The following is a 14,367-nucleotide window of genomic DNA, read 5'->3' on the forward strand; positions in this document are numbered from 1 at the left end:
AACCAAGTCCCGATACCGCAGCCAGCTGAGTGGAATGCACTTCCAATACCAATTACACGATGCAGTTTATAGAAATGAGTGCCAAAGTGTCCCTCCTGCGTACAGCTAAGACCTTCCCTTATATCTCTCTGATAAGGGAAAATGGGCTTGGCTGAACAAAGGCAAGTGTTCTGAGTGCCCTTTAGAGAGAAGACAAGGTTTTCAATGAAAGAGAGATGAATAGGACATCTCCCCAGCTGCCACATGCAAACACACACACACACACACACACACGTGCGCACACACACACACACACACACATCAGGCTTTCTCAAGATAAGGAGGAATGTTTCTCTCAAATGTCCCTCTCAAACCTTCCTTCCCTTCTTGAGACAATATCCCTAGGTCAGGTCACAAAGGGGTGCTATGCCAGTAGCTCCAAAGCTTTGAAGCTCATGCAAATACATTAAAGATGAAAAAAATCAATAATGAATGAAACCAACTCCTTCTTTTCTTAGAAAATGTCCAAAAATTTTTTGAAACATACTACCAGGCATAGGATAAAGAAATTTTATTATTAAAGAGTAAATATGCATCCATAGGATGTGGTACTACATGTTGGCTTATTTAACTCTGCTTGCCAGTGAGCTGGTGCCCCGTTTTCCCTGCCCTTGTTTTCTCTTTCTCTATAGGGAAACAATATTTGATATAACAGCTTACATTTGATACCCTTTCTGTTTCCAGGTTGACCCATCCATCCCACATACCCAAACTAAATATTCATGCTGAATCGCCTTCCAAACTCCAAAAGGCATTAGCAAATACAGGGTGTCTTCTCTGACCTCCCTTGACTCTAAGTAACTGTGCTTCCTCTGTCATCCCAAAGCATCCTCCCTTTTAACCTGTATCACGGCTGTATTCTGCATTTACCAGAAGATATTTGAATTGTTGACTTGTACATCCCTCTCCCCTCCTAGAACATGAGCTCCTAGAAAAGCAGAGCCAATGATTTCTTCATTTTTTGGAGACTTGTTGAATGAATTGGACTGCCGAATCCCTCCCATCTCCATCCTTGCTCTCCAGGACCTATGTCTCTCCCTCAGTTGCCCTAATAACTCCTTCTCAATCCCCCACACTGGCCTGAACTTTGCCCAGTTTGCTGGAAGACCAGCACAGTGGGTATCATGTGTGAACAGCTTGCTGGGGTAAGTCCTGGCAAATCACCTTGAGACATAGCACAGGGTTTGTCAGATTTCAAGAGCCATCGTTTTCAGCATGTTCACCTGCCTAGTTCCAAACACTTACTGCCTCTAGGCCATTGCATGACTTGGAAAGTGAATTTGTCACTCGCTGGTTATGCTATTGCAGGATGGTCTGCTCTGAGTTCTTCCGGGTCCCCAAGTTCCATTTGCTTTTGGGGTCCTACACTGTAAATTCCTTTCTCCTGCCCTTCCACCATCTCTCTGCTGATGTTCCCTTCTTGGTAACAACCTTGCCTAATACGTCACAGCTGTGTCCTTGGCTGGAGTGCATGGCTGGGGACAAGTAGCAACAGGTTTTATTTGTTTGTTTGAACAGCTCAAATATCTGTTAAATGGTCTCTTTGTGTGTCTGTGGCTCATGTATATGCAAAGACGTGGTGTGATTTCTGCTGAGTCTAGGCAAGGCACAAATGTTCAGGAACAGGAGCTTCTCAAATGAAGGAAGTGTGCAATTAGCGCAATTTGGTGACCCTTTCTTTCCAGAGTAAATTTGACATTCTGTTGTTACTAAAGGTGTTGCCTAGTGACAGCAGAAGCTGTCAGCGTCCCCTCTGCTCACCTCATAGGTTACCAGATAGGTTCCTTTCTGGGTATAGGATCTTGCTCGGCCAAAATGAACACAGGGTAGGCAGAAGCAAGAGAAATTAATGCCCCAGGGGTGCCCCTCAAGCAGTGACAAGTTTTCTAGCTCTGTTGCCTCCTGGAAGTAAATTTTGAGTTATTTTCTACACAGTCTCGTAGAAGATCCCCAGTAGTACTGAACCCCAAATGTCCAAAGCAGTGACCCACTTATCAAGTCACCCTCTATTGATTTTCCTCCTTTCCCTCTCTCACTTCTCCACTCCTCAAATAAGCTTGCACTGAAATCCTTGATTCAGGATCTGCTTTTAGTAAGCCAAAATTATCCATGTATGTCCAAAGCTATGCACTCTGACTAACCACTCACTATTGATGATTTAGCAGGTTGTGGTCCAGCATTGTGAATCTTATTGTTAAGGGAAACGGGTTAAACTTAATGTGCCCATCTGTATGTGCTATCGAATGTGCCAGATGTTTTATATACATACGTGGTTTTATTTCTTCCTAATGGTACTTTCCTCTTGGATTCAATGTAAGAATTAAATGAGGTAATATAAAGTGTTTGACATAGTGCCTGGTCATTTTTATTTTCGTTATTGTCATTTACTTTCCATAAACAAATTTAGGCTCAAAGAGGTGCAATATATTTGGATTTGTTTCCATACAGATAATATGCATTGGATAAAGGATTCAAACCCAGCTTTGTTTAATTCCAAAGTTGGCCACACTCTCTCTATGCTGCCTTCCATTTCAATGATGGTTCAATCAACTTAATTTACAAATGCAAATGCTTTTCCTCTGAAGTGTCAGATACTCCTAGGCTCCTTTCAGCATTAAAATAATACCTTGTCCTCATTTAAATAGGCTGGCACCCTCACATGAATCATCACGCAACATGTTTTTCTTTAAGATTTCCACTATAAAAGAGCAGCCTTCACCAAATTCTCCACTGGCAGGGATATATTTTAAAATGTCAAATCTCTAAGAGAAGAAAATAGATTCATCTCTATTTCTGTCTCCCGTCCTAACAAAATCCAATTATGGTAACAATAACCGCTCATCTGCTTACTACCAAGATCAGCCAGGATTGGGCTTTTAAGATGACAGATGACTCAAGTGTCCCCACATCACCCTTAGAACAGGGCCTACCTTTCTGGAGAAATTTTTGGCAAACTTTGAATAATTATTTTAAAGACATTGCAATTCCCACCAAAACTTATCTACATTTTTAGTTTTCATCTGACAGAACACAACTAAATTGATCTGATAATAACGTGCCCAATGTGTTCTTTTTTCCTATGTTGGTAATAAATTTTTTATTCTTATTTAGAGACTCTACTAGGGGAGAAGAGTTAATCCTATATCCTTAATCCAAGAGATCCCTCTTCTCTCTAGGACTGCGGGCCTTTGATTAAACCCAAAACTTTCAGAGAAAATAATGCATACCTAGCTAGCATTGGGATTTAGCCTTGGGATCACAGTGATGTTGCTACTCAAGAAATAATTCTCATTACAAAAACAGTATTGGCTTATTAAAGAGCATTTGGAAATATACTGTCCAAAGAAATAATAGACGGAGTGGAGAAGGGGTTAATTTCCTATAACCTCCATCACCAAAACACACTTACTTAAAACAGTCTGACTTGCCCCCAGTCAACATGTTCATGCATTTTTGTAATAACAATTACTTTATGTATTCAGTTTTATGTTTTGCTTCTTTAACTCAACCTTGTATCATAAACATTTTTGTTATATATTCTTTGAAACATCATTTTCAAAGTATTTATAGGATTTAATTAAGAAGATAGACACAGTTTACTCAATGATTAACCTGTGATTGGATAGCTTGGTGGCTGCCAAGTTTTTGATATTATCCATGTAGTGGTGTGAATGTTCTGTAGAGTTATTTTGTTAGAATCCATTTTTAAAATAGAATTACTACACCAAAGGCATTAAAAAGTTTAACTTCTTGATACATATTGCCAACTTGTCCACAGTATTTGTATAGATTCTGTCGAAGTTGCCAGCTTCTCTTATGTCTCTTCCAAAACCTTGGCTTCTGCCTCTCTCTTTCTCCGTTGCCCCTGTGTCCTATTTCCTACCCTGACTCAGTTCTTCACCATGCCCCAACTTGCCGATTGATCTTAGGTTAATCTCTGTCTCCCCCTCCATACCCGCTTTCCTTTGTGTTGCCTCTCCTGATTCTCTTAGCAGTCTTGGATCTCTTTCCCTTGAAAAACTGCTCTTCCAAGGCATTCATGCTTACATGACCTCAGGTATTACCCCTGTCAGATATTTCCATTTCAACAAATACCTTCTATATCAAAGGAATATGGAATGTGAGAACCACATACTTTGTGGTCAAAGTAGCAGAAAAGAAATTTAGGACAAGAATCTTCCTTATGGAATCATTTATATTATGCTATATAGGAAGTTGTCCAATTGGTCTATGGGTTATGAGATATCATCTTTTTTAACAGGCTACTTTTGATGAATATTGACATTTTCTCAGGGTATCTGGTCTCATGGGTGCATATCAGCAGCATTTAAGCTAATGAAAATTCTGATTCCTCAGGTGGGAGACTGGGAGGGATACCATACAATATTATCAGTCTTTTTCCCTTTGTAGTTTATCGATAATATTCAATGATTGATGTGGCTGTGAAATTATCTGAACTGGCTTTAATTCATAATGTACTATTGATAGGTTTCTAAGCTTGCTCAAATGTCAGGAAACCAGTTGGTAGCTATTAGTATTTCTTAGCAACTACTCATTTCTTTTTTCCCTAACATGAAGAAGAAAATTAGACCAGGGAAATGTTGAGTCAACCTCTAAAATTTGTTATTATACAGCTAAAGTTACTATCAGTGCTAAAAAGGGGAAATAAAACATACTAAAATGTTAGGGTAAATTTCAGACCACAATATTTGTCAGTTAGACCTTGATTAGAGATGATTTCCTGTCTATTCCTCAATCTAAACTGTTTTTAGATCAGTTTACAGTCTAAAATGTTAACGAATGAAACAGAAGGCCAAACTCAAACTGTAAATCATCCATTAAAGATAGAACATCCTGTGCTTATCAGATCTAGTTGCTAAGTACCCACTCTTTATGACTCAGGGGCCCACACAGACCCGAGGCGCCAGCTGCAGTTTGAGATAGCAGATTGGGGAGACAGCAATACTAATGTGTTGGAAATGGATGAGGGGAAAACTGTCCCGGATTTTCAGGTGGTTCAGACAAATGAGGTGAGGAAAACATTCAACAATGTGAATGGTGTATTCAACACTGGGATAGTATGAGGCAATAGCCCATCAGGAACAATCTAGAACTTGTCTTGAGCTGCCAGAGGATATTTCAGGCATAAAGCATTCATGCCTTCTCCATGCTGTGCAACAACATTTTTTTCCCTCCCAAATCCCACCCAACATTTGTTTAAATAGAACCCAAAATAAATAGGTTATTTAACTTGGCATATTTTTTCCTATGCAAAAAAAGAAAAAAGAAAAAAGAAAAGAAAGAAATAGTTACACCTAAGCTGGAAATCACAGTGGTCTCAGGATGACTCTAGAGCTTTGGCTCAGAACCAGTCACTAGCTGTGGGGCCTCAAGCCAACTGGTTAGCGTTCTGTGCCTCAGTTTCTTCGTCTTGCAAAACAGGCTCTCTCAAGTGTGAGGATTAAACAAGAAAAAGTATGGAAGGCACTTGGCCCAGTATTGGGGTCATAAAATGTGTGTAATCAATATTAGTGATGACAGCTATTTCTTTCTGGAGGTGTATGGGCAATTATCTCAACATAGAGAGGGTATTTTCTATTGCATTCCGTTTTATCTCCCTAAACTCAGGCAGGAGGATTATAATGAAGATACTATACCTATTTACTATATTGAAGAACCCATGCTTTAGAATGGCACGCTCCTCTTCAATTTTATCAGAGAGCTTTGAATATGAGTTGTTAATTTTCAGATACTTAAAAAGGATAATGTTGTGACTAACAGCTGTGTTTCCAGAGTCCTGTAGAGCTGAATCTAAATCCCTAATTTTCAACCTACTACTTGGGCAAATTAGTTCAATTCTTTGTGCTTCAATCTCCTCATCTGAGAAGTAGGGATGGTAAAGATACCTCCCTTATGGTGTCTGTGGAAATGTCTGAAATTATGTATTTAAGTGGCATAAGGCATGGAACCTGGAATATAATAAATCCTTCACAAATGTTAGCTGTTTTTATATTAGGAATTTAAGAAGTAAAGCAGCAGAGGTTAAATAAGCAGAGCTATTTGAAAGAATTGCCCTCCACTGTTCTTTTAAATCAAGACTGTCTCTCTCTTAATTGAAGGATTTAGCAATATAAAGTCATCACAACTTTGGTCAACCTGTATATATTTTTGTCACTTTAGTTTGTCATGTATTGAACTTATTACAGAGGAGTCCCATCTTCGGATGGTCTGTTTTAACAAAAAGTGTTGTAATACTAGTCAAACTAAAAGCTTTTATATACACCTTACCAAAGGAATTGTCACATAACTGCTATTATATTAAATAGCATCAATATATAATCATCCAAACATTTATAAACTCACTTTTTTATTTTGTCCCCACCAGTGTCTTAAATTTTTGTGAATAGGTCTGAACTCATATAACCTACTAGTATTTTCTACTTGCAAGAGTCTTTAATTCTTTCAATTCTTGCAGGAAGAAATAAAAGGACTTTTCTGGGTGAATTCTACTTTAAACTAACATCTGCTCCAGTGTTTCTGGCTTCTTTGTTGTCAGGCTATTGAATTGCTTCTTCCTTCTCTCTCGACCATCCACTTTTATTTTATATACTGTCTGTATTTTTAAGACTAAGCTGTGTTGCTACTGGTAGAAAATCTTTAAGAAACTTGTGGGCTTCCTGTGTATATCACAGAGATTCACTTCATTAGATGAGAGGCTTCTCTACAGATCTTTCCTAGATAATCCCATCTCTGTTTTTAACTTCTTCTGAGATGCCTGAGGAGATAAGTAAGTCATACATTTAATCTCTTCAAATAGCTTTTTTGTAACTGAACATTCTGACATTTTGCAATATGAATAGGCTGAGAATTTCATGAACATCAATCCTGGTTTCTCAGTTTAACAGTGTACTTTTTTCTTCTTACTTTTTAAAAAAATTTTATTTTAAGTTCTGGGGTACATGTGCAGGATGTGCAGGTTTGTTACATAGGTAAATGTGTGCCATGATGGTTTGCTGCGCCTATCAACCCATCACCTAGGTATTAAGCCCAGCATGCATTAGCTATTTTTCCTAATGCTCTCCTTCCCCCCACCTAACCCCTCAACAACCCAAATGCCCACCAATGATAGACTGGATAAAGAAAATGTGGTACATATATACCATGGAATACTATGCATAAAAAGGAATGAAATCATGTCCTTTGCAGGGACATGGATGGAGCTGGAAGCTATTATCCTCAGTAAACTAATGCAGGACCATATGTTCTCACTTATAAGTGGGAGCTGAACAATGAGAACATACGGATACAGGGAGGAGAACAACATACACTGGGGTCCTCTTGCATTTTACTGGAGGCTGCAGAAGTCACCAGGCCACACCTTTAATGCACTATTTAGAATTTCCTCAGCCAAATGTCCAATTTTATCTTTTATAAATTCTGCTTTCCACACACCTGTAGGACATAATTCTGATAAGTTTTTTACCACTATACAAGAATCCCATTTCTTCCAGTTTTCAGTAACATGTGCCTCTCTTCCTTCCACACCCTCACTAGCAGAGTCATGAACATACAGACTCATATTTAGTGTGTTTAAGGCAATCCATGCATTTTCTATCATCCTCCTCAAAATTCTTCCAGAATCTTCCTGCTGCCCAGTTCCAAAGTCACTTCGACATTTGTAGACACGTGTTCCAACAGCACCCCAGTCTATTCATTTTAGTTTCCCATTGCTGCCATAACAAGTTAGCACAAACTTAATGATTTAGTGTAAATTTGTTATCTTGCCATTTTGTTTGTCACAAGTCTGACATAGCTCTCACTGGGCTAAAATCAGTGCATCAGCAGGACTGCGTTCCTTTCCAGAGCCTTTGGTGGAGCATCTGTTTTCTACATTTTCTAGCTTCTAGAGGCTGCCTTTACTCTTTGGCTCATGGTCCCTTCCCTCTATCTTCAAGATGAGCAATGAGGGTTTAGTACCTTGCACATTGCATTACTCTGACCTCACTTTTTTACTATACCTCCTTGTCTGACTCTGGCCCCTCTGCCTCCCTCTTCTACATTTAAGAACACTTGTGATTCCATTGGACCTACCTGGATAATCTAGGATGATCTCCCTCTCTAAGGTCAGCTGATTAGCAACTCTAATTTCATTTGCAACTTTAATTTTCCTTTGCCATGTAACCGAACATATTTACAGGTTCCAAGGATTAGGACGTGGAAAACTTTAGGGGTGGGGGTAATTATCCTGCCTACCACAACATCTGTTCTGTCAAATTCCAAGTCATGAATGCTCCAACTTTCCAGGCCTCCCTGGGGGTACAGTAGAATGTTTTCAACTGACAATTGAGGGCTCCAAAAGACGTCTTCCCACATTTAAGTCTCTCCTCTCCAATCTCTGTTCTGGTTTCCTGGAACGCGTATGCGTAAGTGTGTGTGTGACGCAGAGGTTAGAAACATTTACACAAAGGAATTACAAAGCTAAATTTTGGCTAGCAGTCAGAGTGAAAATTCTGGTGTTTTAGAGAAGCACACTTACCAGATTTCTTAAAAGGTCAATCCTCAGTGATTGCTGTATCTAATATAATTTAATCTAAATTGTTTTTGTAGCAATCTAAATGCGTTCTCTCTAAAGATTGATGGTAAATTAGATGTTTCTCTGCCTTTATAATTTTTCCCTCTCTTCCCAGGCAAATGGTGGATACTTATTGCAAATTTGGTAGGTTAACAGTAAAGAGAGATTTTTTTTTTTCAAAAATATTCCTATTTCTATTTGGTTCTACCCTACATTTAAAAACACATTAACTGACACAAACAAACAAAAAAGCAGTAATAGTATTTAAAAATCACCTGGGCCAGGCACAGGGGCTCACACCTGTAATCCCAGCACTTTGGGAGGCTTAGGTGGGTGGATCACCTGAGGCCAGGAGTTTGAGACCAGCCTGAATAGCATGGTGAAACCCCATCTCTACTAAAAATACAAAAATTTGTCAAACATAGTGGTGGGCACCTGTAATCCCAGCTACTCTGGAGGATGAGGCAGGAGAAAAGCTTGCTTCACCTCTGCGGAGGTGGCAGTGAGCTGAAATTGCGCCATTGCACTCCAGCCTGGATGACAAGAGCAAAACTACGCCAAAAGAAAAAAGAAAAAGAAAGAAAGAAAGAGAAAGAAAAGAAAGAAAAAAAGAAAGAAAGAAGAAAAAGAAAGAAGAAAGAAAAAGCAAGAGAAAACGAAAATGAAAAAGAAAATCACCTGTAGTGCAAAAGTCCATAAATTCAGAATATGTTAGGTTCAGAATGTGTAATAGTCAACTGGAACCAAATTTGGCATACTGTTGATAATTTAGCCATGATTACCCACTAATTTCAACTAACCCAAGTTTGTTTATATGCTCTGACACAGTATATTTCGAATAGACTTAGTCATGTTTTAAGATAACAATCAAATTTAAAAGTGTGTGTATTTACCATGTCTTTGAGTAATATCATGAACACATCATGTGAGCCAGCAGCTATTCCGTAATTGCCAAAGCTTTAAGAAATAGTTCAACCTTTTAATCCACTGTTTTATGGTTAGGCGTATCCCTCATAAGACACTACATTGGTTTGTACTGGTGCCTGTACAAGCTTTTACCTACTTGCCAAATCCTAACAGCAAGTCAATTTACACTTTATAATCATGTCCCATTCTCATTTTAAGTATCCTTTTTAGATCTCGCCAATGTGAAGAAATATATGAACATTCATCATACAGTCTTGGATTTGCTCTCTACCTCTCTTTGAAAGAGGTGGAAGCATTAAGACTTATCTTACTAAATTGCAGGTAGCTACTATTGGAAGATTTTTATTGATGGCTCTAGATTAATAAAGTGCAATTGTATTTTGATTTTATGATGACATCCATTTACATTCCTGGGATGGAGAATGCTGTCTATGTTTTCTACTCTTTCTCTCATTAGCACATTGATTTGTTTTGATTATTGAAGGCAACTCATTTCTCTCTTGCTTGTTTCTATTTGCATGGAAATAAAGAAAGAGAGCCTTGAGGCGTTTATAGCAGAGGCATTTAATCTTGGGGCTTGCAGACTCATGGCAGTAACTTTGGGAAAATGGTTATGATTCCTATCCTTGCGTTTCCTCACTTTTGCCTTGCTCTTATACTTCCTACCCATCTTAAATTTATCACGAAATGGCCCACTGCAGTTTTACATTATGAACTGGAGGGAATAGAAAATCCTTACTCTATAAATGCATTTTACTGCCATATAACCTCTGGTAAACTTGTAAATAAAAATACCCTAGATTCAACACTGCCTTTCAAAAATGAATGTCTACTACCCAACATTTTAGAGTTTTTGAGTATTGGATGAGAAAATTGGCCTGCTTACCCACTGAAACACTAGAGCTCCCAAGCTAATTAATTTGTACCAGAGCATTGTTTAGGAGTTTTAGAGTTGCTTCATTGATTTTAGCCAACATGTATTTTCTATAAAGAACTCAGTAAGTGAATAGAAACAGGAGATCTGAGTCAGAGTGGGAAATTGCAATTTTATGTTCTCTAAAACAGAACAGATTTTTGGATTTTCCCCTTGAATAGAAATGCACAGGGGGAGAATCTGGTCTAAGCTACTTAAAATACAGTTCCATGTGGACTGAACAAAACAGTCATCACAATGTGGTTAAATCATTAGTCTTATTCAGATTAATTATTAATAATAACCACCGACTTGTGTTACCCAAAATAGATTTTACTTCATTGTCAAACAAATGTCATTAGATATTTACTTTGCTATGTTAATATATTAATTACTGTTAATTTATAAGTCTAAGACTATAGCTTTAGGAACATATATTTATAGAAATACATATATTAATATTAAAAAGTAAATGAGAAAATCATATACTTTGTGACTTCTGCTTTGAACTCTTTAAGCACTAAGAGTCAACTGATCTCAGAACCAAAATAACAAAACAAAATACATTAGCATCAAAGGATTTGTTCATCAAATTGGTTCACAGCTGCTCTGTAGAAGGCTATTGCATCTATAATGGAGGAAGATGAGTAGTTAACTGGATACTTCAGTGATTTGCACTGATTCTTTTCCCCACCAAGTGAAAAACTGCATAGTTTACATGCTGATGAATGACCACAGACGATGAATTATGTTACAAAATACTTTTATTGCATACTTGTTATATATAAGGACTCATATTTGGTGCTAGGGAAAATATAAAGATTAAGAAGATCAAGAAATTAGTAACCTGGGCCTGAATTTGAGCATATGAAAAAAGAGAAATTAGTCACCATGTTTTTTTCTAATTCAGTAAGTATAAAAAAAGAAATTAATAATCAGAGTCTCCAAAAATAACTCTAATTCAAAGTAAGGGGAAGTGCTTAGCATGACATTGATGTACAGATTTTATAGCATGGGCCTACATCAAAGTACTGAAATAGTGAGGTAGCAAGTTTGCATGAATCTTGGAAGAGAAGGTACAGTCTAATGAAATGGCTAATTTTAGACTTCAACCCACAAGGAGCAAGTTGGTGTTAAAGAGCAATGCCCAAAGTGAATTAAGGATAGATAACAAACACTCGATTCTGTCAAGAAAATGATAAGATCAGTACTACCCTAAATAGTAGTAGAAATATAAATCCATTGAAACATAATATTGAAACCATTTCTGAAAAGCAGTTTAGCAACATATGTTGAAATTCTTGACGGAGTTTATATTCTTGGACACAGTAATTCCTCTTCTGAGGATATAACCTCATGAAATAAGCTTAAGTGGTCAAAGATTTATAAAGCTGTTTGAGACCATCATGGTATTATTTGGGTATGGAAAAACTAGAAACAACATAAATATTGAATAGTTAGAGAGTGGTTAAATAAATTATGACACATCCATTTATTGAAATATGATGAAATCGGCTGGGTGGAGTGGCTCACGCCTATAATCCCAGCACTTTGGGTGGCCAAGGAGGGCGGATCACAAGGTCAGGAGATTGAGACCATCCTGGCTAACACGGCGAAACCCCATCTCCACTAAAAATACAAAAAATTAGCTGGGCGTGGTGGCGGGCGCCTGTAGTCCCAACTACTCAGGAGGCTGAGGCAGGAGAATGGCCTGAATCCGGGAGGTGGAGCTTGCAGTGAGCTGAGACCACGCCACTGCACTCCAGCCTGGGCGACAGAACGAGACTCCATCTCAAAAAACAAAACAAAACGAAACAAAACAGAAATGTTATGAAATTACTAAATAATGTGTACTTTAAAAATGAATCAACAAAATTAAAATGCTCAAAATATAAATAAGATTACAAAATGCATATATATTGAGTGTGATCCCAATTTGGCAAAATATACACACAAAATATATGTTTAGGCTTTGTGTCCCTACCCAGATCTCATCTTGAATTATAATCCCTATAATCCCCACGTGTCAAGGGAGAGACCCCAGGTGGAGGTAATGGGATCATGGGTACGGTTTCCCCCATTTTGTTCTCGTGATAGTGAGTGAGTTCTCACGAGATCTGATGGCTTTATATGGGGCTCTTCCCCCTTCATTCAGCACTTCTCCTTCCTGCCACCTTGTGAAGGAGGTGCCTTGCTTTCCCCTTAGCCTTCTACCATGATTGTACGTTTCCAGAGGCCCCCCCCCCCCAGCCGTGCTGCACGGTGAGTCAATTAAACCTCTTTCCTTTATAAATTACCCAGTCTCAGGCAGTTCTTTACAGCAGTATGAAAGTGGACTAATATAGAAAGATATACCAAAATGATAAAGGATGCTGTTCCTAGAGATAGACTTTGCCTGCGCAGAGATTTTCTTTGGAATTGATCTATGGGATTAGTCATCATGGAAGAGAGGGAAGCAGGACTGGGCAGAGGGAGAAGCTGTGCTGCAATGTGATTGCAATGGATGCTTCAGACAGTCCCACAGGGTGTTCCAGAATGGGAAAGGCCCTTCAGAGTTTCTCCAAATTTAGACAATGAAGCCAGAACTTTTTTTTTTTTTTTTTTTTAAAGACAGAATCTCACTCTGTCACCCAGGCTGGAGTGCAGTGGCGCCATCTCGGCTCACTGCAACTTCCACCTCCCCGGTTCAAGCAGTTCTCCTGCCTCAACCTCCAGTGTAGCTGGGATAGCAGGCGTGCACCACCATGCCTGGCTAATTTTTTGTATTATTTTTAGTAGAGACGGAGTTTCACCGTGTTAGCCAGGATAGTTTCAATCTCCTGACCTTGTGATCTACCCACCTCGGCCTCCCAAAGTGCTGGGATTACAGGCATGAGCCACCACACCCGGCTGAAGCCAGAACTTTTATAACTACACCAACCAGCCATTAACTGGAGCAATAGACTGAATGTTTATATCCCCCTCAAAATTTGTATGTTGAAATTTTAACTCCAAAGATGATGGTATTAGGAGAGGAGACTTTGGGAGGCAATTACATGATGAGGGTGGAGGCATCATTAATAGGATTAATGCCCTTATAAAGGACCCCCCGGAGAGCTGGTTTGCACCTTCTACCATGTGAAGACACAGCAAGAAGTTGGCAGCCTGAAACCTAAAAGAGTGCCCTCACTAGAATCCAACCATACTGGCACCCTGATGGACTAAGACAGAGTGTGAACTTGGTGAAGCAATACCCTGCAGCTAAGGGCAATTTCCAGTTTGGAGCAAAGCTATGAGCTGTCAGCAGCCAAATTCTCCACAGCTGCGGCATGGGTGCATAGCCATGGCAGAGGGTTCTGAGCAGATTACTATAGTGTCTTCTACAAGCACTCATTTCTAGAAATTACCAGTGATTTCTATTCCTCTCACCCCAGACTCTCTCTCTCTTTTAAAAATACATTACAGTACACTCCTTTTTCTAGTATGATTTTGTTGTACAATCAGAATATGATTGCTAAACGTTAATATAAAAAATATTAACTTAGTCAAGCCTTTGCATTTGGAGCTCTTACTTGAATCTCCTTAGTTTTATAAAACACTGGGACAAAAGAGATCAGAATTTGGCTCAGTTGTCTTTACCAGACATTATTTTCACAGTGGCACAAATAGCTTTCTTTTTCATAATGGCAAGAATGACACTTTCTGAAACATGAAAATGAGATTGTTATAATGTGTTTTGCTTCTAATGACTAAATACTCGTTGCAGATATCATTATAAAGCTTTTCACCATTTTCATCTGAGAGTCAATCAGTTGGTCATCCATTCAAGATTATGGCCAATAGAATGAATGGATTTGGGGTGCCCTTACCTCTCCCCTGTATCTACTCAAATAGCTCAGCCTCAAACCCTCCTCTCTGAGGTTTTCCACAAGTACTT

The 14,367-nt window shown here is 38.7% G+C and overlaps 1 long non-coding RNA gene across 2 annotated transcripts in view; it reads left to right on the forward strand.

Annotated features, from left to right (window-relative positions):
• Positions 1–4,959: 4,959 nt before the first annotated feature.
• The window catches only part of LOC144333579 (uncharacterized), a 40,210-nt gene continuing 30,802 nt past the window's right edge, over positions 4,960–14,367 (forward strand). For both annotated transcript variants that reach the window (XR_013402337.1, XR_013402336.1), the window contains exon 1: positions 4,960–5,069. This is a non-coding gene — a long non-coding RNA (uncharacterized LOC144333579). The remainder of the gene's footprint in view (positions 5,070–14,367) is intronic.

The sequence above is a fragment of the Macaca mulatta genome, chromosome 12, assembly GCF_049350105.2.
Source record: "Macaca mulatta isolate MMU2019108-1 chromosome 12, T2T-MMU8v2.0, whole genome shotgun sequence".
Classification (NCBI taxonomy): Eukaryota; Metazoa; Chordata; class Mammalia; order Primates; family Cercopithecidae; genus Macaca; species Macaca mulatta.